This window comes from Dermacentor albipictus, unplaced genomic scaffold (assembly GCF_038994185.2).
Source record: "Dermacentor albipictus isolate Rhodes 1998 colony unplaced genomic scaffold, USDA_Dalb.pri_finalv2 scaffold_125, whole genome shotgun sequence".
NCBI lineage: Eukaryota > Metazoa > Arthropoda > Arachnida > Ixodida > Ixodidae > Dermacentor > Dermacentor albipictus.
The window spans coordinates 57,501-67,500 of NW_027225679.1; the positions used below are offsets into that span (position 1 = coordinate 57,501).

Consider the following 10,000-nt stretch of genomic DNA (forward strand, 5'->3'; position numbering starts at 1 on the left):
TTACAGTCCCTCGTCTGTCCGTACTTCCTCTTTCGACGTGCGGCGCCTTCCCAAAGCGCACAAGTCCGCAAACCGCAGAACGCTTCCGACGTAGCAAAGCCGCGTTTCCTTCGGTACTTCGCAGCAACGCCGCCTTTCCCTCGGCGGCGGGCAAATAGCCTGCAGACGTCGTCGCATTGAACCGCGAACTCGACACCTCGCGCGTCACGAGCGGGAGCCGACCGGCAGCCTCCGGCCCTTTCGGGCGCGGTGGAATTTGCCGCGGAGGACGGGAGAGTGCTTTAGGCCACGGTTCCTTCCGTACTTGGCAGCCGCACCCTCAATACCGCCGGTTCCATGACCGACCGAGCGCCGCACCGTTCCTTTAGTACTTGGGCAGCAACAAAGTCGGGTCGTTACTCCACACTCGCCGCAGGAAGCGACCGGCAGCCGCCAGCCTTTTCAGACTCGGCAGCGTTTGCCGCGGAGGACGGGAGAGCGCTCGCACCACGGTTCCGTGTGTACTAAGCGGCAGCGGCATTAGCTCTCGACCGTCAGTTCCTTGACCGACCGCACGCTTCGCCGTTCCCCTCGTACTGGGCAAGAGCAGCAGGTCGGGTCGTCTTACTCCCATTCCGCGCAAGAGTGCCGAGGCGGACTTCAGAAAGCCCACCCAACAGTGTGCGTTACGCCGTTTCTACCCGCGGGCGCGGCCAAGCCAACCGTCCAAGGTTGCAGCCGGCGTCCACTGGGCGCAACAAATTTGGCACGGGGCGCCCTTCGAAATTCGGGCAATCCCCGGCATGTTCGGGTATAGCCGTCCCCGCGTCCAAGCGGGGCCAGCGGCGGAAAGCGTCGGGCGCAGCGAGCTGCTTCACCCACACGGGGTAGAAACAATGGCGCTCGTCACCCTCGAACAATCCGGTAATGATCCTTCCGCAGGTTCACCTACGGAAACCTTGTTACGACTTTTACTTCCTCTAAATGATCAAGTTTGGTCATCTTTCCAACAGACCGGCGCAACCGAAAGGCCGCGCCGGACATCGGTCCGAAGACCTCACTAAATCATTCAATCGGTAGTAGCGACGGGCGGTGTGTACAAAGGGCAGGGACGTAATCAACGCGAGCTTATGACTCGCGCTTACTGGGAATTCCTCGTTCAAGGGGAACAATTGCAAGCCCCTATCCCAATCACGAAAGAAGTTCCACGGGTTACCCAGTCTTTTCAGACAGGGATAAAGACACGCTGCTTCCTTCAGTGTAGCGCGCGTGCGGCCCCGGACATCTAAGGGCATCACAGACCTGTTATTGCTCTGTTTCGTGCGGCTAGGAGCCGCTTGTCCCTCTAAGAAGGTTGTAAGGTGCTGGGAACCCCGCACCTATTTAATAGGCTAGAGTCTCGTTCGTTATCGGAATTAACCAGACAAATCGCTCCACCAACTAAGAACGGCCATGCACCACCATCCACCGAATCAAGAAAGAGCTCTCAATCTGTCAATCCTCCCAGTGTCCGGGCCGGGTAAGTTTTCCCGTGTTGAGTCAAATTAAGCCGCAGGCTCCACTCCTGGTGGTGCCCTTCCGTCAATTCCTTTAAGTTTCAGCTTTGCAACCATACTTCCCCCGGAACCCAAACACTTTGGTTTCCCGGAAGCTGCCCGCCGAGTCATTTGAGTAACTCAGGCGGATCGCTGGTTGGCATCGTTTATGGTCAGAACTAGGGCGGTATCTGATCGCCTTCGAACCTCTGACTTTCGTTCTTGATCAAAGAAAACATTCTTGGCAAATGCTTTCGCAGTAGTTCGTCTTGCGACGGTCCAAGAATTTCACCTCTAGCGCCGCAATACGAATGCCCCCGTCTGTCCCTCTTAATCATTACCTCGTATTCCAAAAACCAACAGAACAGAAACGAGGTCTTGTTCTATTATTCCATGCAAGTTTATTCAGGCGACTCGCCTGCGTTGAGCACTCTAATTTTTTCAAAGTAAAAGCACCGGCCTTCTCGAGGCACACAATGAAGTGCACCAAGAAAGGACCGGCATGATGTTCAGTCCGAGCCGTCGCATCGGGTAGATGCACTACTCGTCTGGAACTGAGATCCAACTACGAGCTTTTTAACCGCAGCAGCTTTAGTATACGCTATTGGAGCTGGAATTACCGCGGCTGCTGGCACCAGACTTGCCCTCCAATTGATCCTCGTTAAAGGATTTAGAGTGTACTCATTTCAATTACGGGGCCTCAAAAGAGTCCCGTATTGTTATTTTTCGTCACTACCTCCCCGTGCCGGGAGTGGGTAATTTGCGCGCCTGCTGCCTTCCTTGGATGTGGTAGCCGTTTCTCAGGCTCCCTCTCCGGAATCGAACCCTGATTCTCCGTTACCCGTAACAACCATGGTAAGCAAGTAACCTACCATCGAAAGTTGATAAGGCAGACACTTGAAAGAAACGTCGCCGGCTCGTGGCCATGCGATCAGCACAAAGTTATCCAGAGTCACCACACAATACGGGCCGAAACCCGATCGATCTTGGTCTAATAAAAGCACCCGTCGCCCAAAGGGCTTCAGGCTCACTGCATGTATTAGCTCTAGAATTGCCACAGTTATCCAAGTAGGAAGAAACGATCTAAGGAACCATAACTGATTTAATGAGCCATTCGCGGTTTCGCCTTATTTCGGCATGTACTTAGACATGCATGGCTTAATCTTTGAGACAAGCATATGATTACTGGCAGGATCAACCAGGTAATCGTTCAACTGCGCGTCCCGCCTGTCAAGCAGGCCGGACGCCGTTTTTGCGATGCCGAGGCCACCTTCAGGCGCCCCAGCACGCTTCGTTCTTGCAAAGAGTAGCACTTTGCACAGTCCGAGACGACGGCGTTCGAGCTCGCTACGGCGCCCTCCCCGAAGGGCCGGGTATCGCCACGCGGCAAGAAGCACGCAACATTCTCGATAGACTGGTTGTGTCGACTCGATCACGGCTTGCGGTTTCTCTTGAGCCCGCAGCACAGGTGGACCGACCGACACTTGCAACGTAGCCGAGACGGCAAAGCCGCCAGGCGACGGGTCACGCCCGCGCCTTCGGCGCTTTCGCATTTGACTCGTCCGAGGACGATGCGGAACACAACTCGATATCGTGGAGAAAGCGTCGTCCGACAACCAGCCCCTAACGCATCAAGCGGATGAGGCTGCAGACGTCAGCTGTGGGATCCACGGGAGCGATACCGGGGACACGCTTGACGGGCACGAAGCCCGCCGCATATCAAACACCCAGGTCGCTTTTGGGGGCGACTGCTCTCTGGGACCCCCATATAATAGCAGCGATAAATTCCCAAATCTCCATGGGGCCGTACTCGTGCCACTTTCGACGAGCGTTTGGCGAAAATCGTGCCGCCTCGCAGCGCCGCGAGCGAGATGGAAAGCTTACGTCGGCAGCGCAATGCCGAAGTCGTGAAAGCGCAGCGCGTCGACCGAATGCGCGAACGGCAATCTCTCGCCTATGGACAGCGCGGTTTCCAGAACAATCGCCTTTCTGTGCCCCTACGGGGCCGCACGCTAGCGCGGCCCTTTCGCCGTTTCCGAGCACGAGTGCGACCGGCGCGGGCGGCGTGCTCGACACCCCGGCTGACGCCGTTTCGGACTTTGTCTCTTCGCGCGCTCGCGCCAACGCCGCGGCAAAACGACGACCTCTGCGCGGTTCTTTCCCGGTTCCCGGCGTGCTATAGTGCAGCCAGCCGGACGGTGGCGACGACTCAGTCGCGGCCGTGCGGTGGCTTGTACGCCAAAGTTGCGTGACGGGCGTCGAGCTCCCGCCGCGGCCCGGCTCAGGTGGTTTCGGACTTCTGTCTCTTCCGAGCGCTCGCGTCGTCGTGGGCACGATTCTCGAGTGCGGAGCGGTGCGCGGACACCACCACGAACACGCGCAAGCCGAAAACGGCACTACGGTACAACGTCGGCCAGGGCGGTACGGCCCCCTTATATGAGCAGCGATAAGTGACCAGATCTCCACGGGGCCGTACTCGTGCGACAAGGCGGCGTACTGCGCCGAGCCGAGCGCCAATATTTGGCCTTGGCACGGCCGATTTGAGCTCTCGCGATCGCCGCGGTACCGCCGCTCACCGATTCAAGGCACGCTAGCGCGGCCCCTTCGCCATTTTTCGAGTAAGAGTGCGAAAAGCGCGCGCGGCGTGCTCGTCGCCCCGGCTGACGTAGTCTCGGACTTAGTCTCGCTCACGCCGCCCCGGCTGACGTCGTCTCGGACTTAGTCGCGCTCACACCGCCCCGGCTCACGTGGTTTCGGACTTCCGTCTCTTCCGAGCGCTCGCGTCGTCGTGGGCACGATTCTCGAGTGCGGAGCGGTGCGCGGACACCACCACGAACACGCGCAAGCCGAAAATGGCACTACGGTACAACGTCGGCCAGGGCGGTACGGCCCCCTTATATGAGCAGCGATAAGTGACCAGATCTCCACGGGGCCGTACTCGTGCGACAAGGCGGCGTACTGCGCCGAGCCGAGCGCCAATATTTGGCCTTGGCACGGCCGATTTGAGCTCTCGCGATCGCCGCGGTACCGCCGCTCACCGATTCAAGGCACGCTAGCGCGGCCCCTTCGCCATTTTTCGAGTAAGAGTGCGAAAAGCGCGCGCGGCGTGCTCGTCGCCCCGGCTGACGTAGTCTCGGACTTAGTCTCGCTCACGCCGCCCCGGCTGACGTCGTCTCGGACTTAGTCGCGCTCACACCGCCCCGGCTCACGTGGTTTCGGACTTTCGTCTCTTCCGAGCGCTCGCGTCGTCGTGGGCACGATTCTCGAGTGCGGAGCGGTGCGCGGACACCACCACGAACACGCGCAAGCCGAAAACGGCACTACGGTACAACGTCGGCCAGGGCGGTACGGCCCCTTATAAGAGCAGCGATAAGTGACCAGACCTCCACGGGGCCGTACTCGTGCGACAAGGCGGCGTACTGCGCCGAGCCGAGCGCCAATATTTGGCTTTGGCACGGCCGATTTGAGCTCTCGCGATCGCCGCGGTACCGCCGCTCACCGATTCAAGGCACGCTAGCGCGGCCCCTTCGCCATTTTTCGAGTAAGAGTGGGAAAAGCGCGCGCGGCGTGCTCGACGCCCCGGCTGACGTCGTCTCGGACTTGGTCGACGCCCCGGCTGACGTAGTCTCGGACTTAGTCTCGCTCACGCCGCCCCGGCTGACGTCGTCTCGGACTTAGTCGCGCTCACACCGCCCCGGCTCACGTGGTTTCGGACTTTCGTCTCTTCCGAGCGCTCGCGTCGTCGTGGGCACGATTCTCGAGTGCGGAGCGGTGCGCGGACACCACCACGAACACGCGCAAGCCGAAAACGGCACTACGGTACAACGTCGGCCAGGGCGGTACGGCCCCTTATAAGAGCAGCGATAAGTGACCAGACCTCCACGGGGCCGTACTCGTGCGACAAGGCGGCGTACTGCGCCGAGCCGAGCGCCAATATTTGGCTTTGGCACGGCCGATTTGAGCTCTCGCGATCGCCGCGGTACCGCCGCTCACCGATTCAAGGCACGCTAGCGCGGCCCCTTCGCCATTTTTCGAGTAAGAGTGGGAAAAGCGCGCGCGGCGTGCTCGACGCCCCGGCTGACGTCGTCTCGGACTTGGTCGACGCCCCGGCTGACGTAGTCTCGGACTTAGTCTCGCTCACGCCGCCCCGGCTGACGTCGTCTCGGACTTAGTCGCGCTCACACCGCCCCGGCTCACGTGGTTTCGGACTTGCGTCTCTTCCGAGCGCTCGCGTCGTCGTGGGCACGATTCTCGAGTGCGGAGCGGTGCGCGGACACCACCACGAACACGCGCAAGCCGAAAACGGCACTACGGTACAACGTCGGCCAGGGCGGTACGGCCCCTTATAAGAGCAGCGATAAGTGACCAGACCTCCACGGGGCCGTACTCGTGCGACAAGGCGGCGTACTGCGCCGAGCCGAGCGCCAATATTTGGCCTTGGCACGGCCGATTTGAGCTCTCGCGATCGCCGCGGTACCGCCGCTCACCGATTCAAGGCACGCTAGCGCGGCCCCTTCGCCATTTTTCGAGTAAGAGTGGGAAAAGCGACCGCGGCGTGCTCGACGCCCCGGCTGACGTCGTCTCGGACTTAGTCGACGCCCCGGCTGACGTAGTCTCGGACTTGGTCTCGCTCACGCCGCCCCGGCTGACGTCGTCTCGGACTTAGTCGCGCTCACACCGCCCCGGCTCACGTGGCTTCGGACTTGGTCTCTTCGAGCGCTCGCAGCCAGGTCGGGGCCGACGCCGACGTCTGCGTGGGGCTTCAACGATTCCCGGCGCGACGCAATGCAACTGCGCGCAGGATGCCAGCGACTCCGCCGTGGCCGTGCGGCGGTGTACACGCAGAAGTTTCGTGAAGGGGTATCGAGCTCCCGCCGCCCCGGCGGACGTGGTTTCGGACTTTAGCGCTCGCAGCGATCTCGCGGCGATCGCTGACGTCTGCGCGGTTTCAGGTGTGCTACGATGCAGCAGTCTGCCGCACGACAATTTACGGAAGCGAGTGCATTCCGCCCCGGCGGACGCGGCAGCGGACTTTGTGCCTGCGGGAGTGCTCTTGTTGCTGTAAAATTTGAACGGGTGCAGCTGCGCGAAGCAAGTGTACACATTTTCTCTCTCTCTCTCTCTCTCTCTGCCTCTGAGGCGACTGTAATTTTAATTTAAATGCAATTGGAGGCGGGAGCAACCTGATGAGAGTAGGCGGACTTCGGCACACCTTGTAGTTTAGAAATTGTTTTCAAGCTTTGAGGACATACACAATCGCGCCATCTGCTTTCCCCGTCTCTTTGGCACTTCATAGTGTGTGCAGCATGCTCTGCATTCCAAAGAAACGCGCCTGTTTCTCCCCCTCTCTCACGTTCTTCTTGTCTTTCTTGCTGCTCTTGTGAGAAGTTGCTATGCTCTTTACTCGCTGTAAAATAGAATGCTTGCGCGAGCCAACAACTTGCGTGTCTTTCTTTTTTTTTGTTGTTGTTGTTTTTTTCTCTCTTCCCAAGACGTTTCTGCCATTATTCACTAGCTCTCGTTCTTAGTATGCAACGGAGCGTTAGCTCGCGCCATCTACCTTTCTTTCTGTATGGCGAAGGCCGTAGGTTTTCCTAGTTCCGCACACAGATGGCGCGGATGCGTTTTCGCGCCAGTTTCGAACGACCTCGCTGTACACATGTTTCTCATTTAAAAGTTTCAAAGGGGCTTGCGAAAGGGCGTGGTCCTTTTTTCTTGCGCAAGGCTGAGCTTTCCAGCTGTGCTTAAGCTATGCTAGCATGTGTGCGTATGTGTGTGTGTGTGTGTGTGTGTGTGTGTGTGTGTGTGTGCGTGCGCGCGCGCGCGTGCGTGCGCGTGCATATGTGTGCGTGTGTGTGTATACACGCACACGGTAAAGATGATGGGGTAGCGCTATTTCTTTCTTTCTTTCTTTCTTTTTTAACAACACCTGTGCTCCACATGGCGATCTTCCTGCCCTCTATGTTTCCGGTTGGAAGGAGTGCGCAGCCTTTTCTATATTTATTTATTTTTTTTTTTTCATTCTCTTTCATTCGTACATGAGGCGCGCTACCTAATTCTAGCGGTCGAATCGACACGTTGCAATCCGTCCCGGCCTGTGCCGTATGAAAACTTTCAGTGGGCCTTGCGGTAAATAAAAGGAAATGAGGGAAATGCGCGTAGTGTATTACACTTGCGCACGGGCTTGAAACGAAGGCCTCAAAGAAAGCCGCCTTGAGCGGTCGCATTCAGACGGAAGTAAGCATTCCCCTTGCGCGTGTTTTCCGCTCGCCTGTTCCGTTTTCTACGAGGTTGCCTTCGTTGGTTTTGCCTTGCGAACAAGCTTGCGCTCGGGTCTCGTTTCTACGCGACGGCGTTTCGTTAACAGTGAAAGACTGAGGCGTCGCGAGTTGATTCGCGAGATAGAGAGCATAGAGTCTCTAGACGGGCTGGGTTTTATAAGATTGCCCACGCTGTTGCTGAGGTTACCAATGTCGCCAGGGCACCCACAAGGCAGTGGTACAATGGAGTGAAGTGAAAGACATCGCTTCTCGGCCTTTTGGCTAAGATCAAAGTGTAGTATCTGTTCTTATCAGCTTAATATCTGATACGGGTTCTATATGGACCCACGATATTAAACCTATTTTTGGAAGTTGGCGGAGTGCTTGAAGCCTGCTTCACCTCCGCCGCAGGTCGGCCCGGTATTGCACTACCTCCGGGATCGGCCCCCGCTCACTTAGGTGAGACTTCATTCAATCAAAATGAAGAACACAAGCTCGAAGCGAGCACTCACGTGACACGCACCATTCCCATACTATACGCAACGATGCCGGTGTTTCTGAACGATTGTCTGCTGTAATGAGCCACTTGGGGGGGGGGGGGGAAGGGTGATTAGCCGTGGGTTTTGCAATCAATGTAAGTCCCACTCAAAGCCAACACTGCATTTTGGAGTTCACTATCGCTTTGATCCGTAAACGACAGCAAGCTCGCCCTGCGAAAATCCGCTGCCCTAGTGGAAGAAAGGTTCCCTATGAAACAAAAATGGAGTGCCCGATTTCCGGCAACATTTTCGCTGCAGTGGGACCGAGCGCCTCGAAAACAAACTTGTCGTATGGCCAAGTGTGGCGAAATATATTCAAGGGTTCAGAGGTGCCTCAGCTTTCCAACCTGTATGTTATGAATACCTGTTGCTACCTTTTCGTCATCATCATCCTGCTGGCTACGACCACTGCAGGGCAAAGACCTCTCCCATTATTCTCCAAGCACCCCGGTCACGTGTAAGCCCGGTCACGGTCGCCGTCTAGTGCCTGCGCCCTTCCTAATCTAATCTGCCCTCCTAAATTTCCGCCACCCCGTGCTACGCTTCCCTTCTCTTGGAATTCAGTCGGTAACCCTTAATTGATGATCTTCCCCCCACATTGCATGCCCTGCGCACGCCCATTTCTTTTTCTTGGTTTAAACTAAGGTGTCATTAGCTCGCGTTTGTTCGCTCACCCCCCGAATCTGCTCTATTCTTATCCCCCGTAGCGCTACACCCATCATTCTTCTTTCCAAAGCTCGTCGCGTCGCCCTCAGTTACCCTTCGGTAATCCTTAAGGTCCTTCGTTGCGGCACTCGCGGCATCTTTCTCATTTAAATAAGGCTATTTCGTTCAGTTTTGGGGGAAAACTCAATGAGCTAGGCGCGATTGTGTCCCCGGCGCCGCTCTCAACAAGATGGCGGCGCCCAGGCTTTTTGCCTGGTGGTTCGGCTTGACGCAGAACACGCCTGCAGGGCAGTGAAGCCGCATTGAAGGGGCAACGAGCGGCGCAGTGAAGCGCATGCTCGGGCGAAAAACGCGAACATCAGCCAAAAATACAACCAAATGGCCAAATACGAATTTCCGTTATGGGAAATTGGAGTTCAGTTGGCGCGTTGCGCTCGCCTAAGGTAAAGAACATAAATGCGAGTGCCACATCAGCCAAGTCAATGCTGAGGATCGCGTATCATTTCTTATTTATTTTTCCCCTTGCCTCCTGGCCTGCGTGGCCCTAGCGCGCATGCCCACGAAAGTAATGCAATAAGGAAAACGCGAAATCATGCGGTGACGGCTGTATCATATCCATTGTGCGTGCTTTGTTCTTTTTGGACTACAGTGGTGTGCGTTATGAGAAAGTTTCAGTGACCAGCGAACCTATATTTAGAACCACATTTACGGTTACTGCTAACAAGCTGCGGGTAGGTGTTTTTTTTTTCTTTCTTTCTTTTTTTCGCTACCAACGATGGGTTATCGCAACCGCGATCGGTTGTGCTAGACGCGTTCTTGCCAAACGTTGGCTCTATACGCGACCCGTGACGCGTGGTCGGCACATTCAAGCAGTCCATTGCAAACCGTTCCAAGAAGAAGGATGCTAGCTCCACGTTCCGCCGGGAGCGCTAGTTCGAAGATTGTACTTTTAGACCCTCGAGGAAGCACCGCCATCCCACGTTTTCTATAACGCGCTAAGACTCAGAGCGACAGCGACCAC

The 10,000-nt window shown here is 56.9% G+C and overlaps 2 non-coding genes across 2 annotated transcripts; one reads left to right on the forward strand and one right to left on the reverse strand.

Annotated features, from left to right (window-relative positions):
- Window positions 1-904: 904 nt before the first annotated feature.
- LOC139053442 (small subunit ribosomal RNA) lies at window positions 905-2,719 on the reverse strand. The gene has a single exon (XR_011510488.1). It is a non-coding gene; the product is annotated as a small subunit ribosomal RNA (ribosomal RNA).
- A 5,317-nt stretch (window positions 2,720-8,036) lies between these two features.
- On the forward strand, window positions 8,037-8,228 carry LOC139053430 (U2 spliceosomal RNA). Its single transcript, XR_011510476.1, has one exon. It is a non-coding gene; the product is annotated as a U2 spliceosomal RNA (small nuclear RNA).
- The last annotated feature ends 1,772 nt before the right edge of the window (window positions 8,229-10,000 follow it).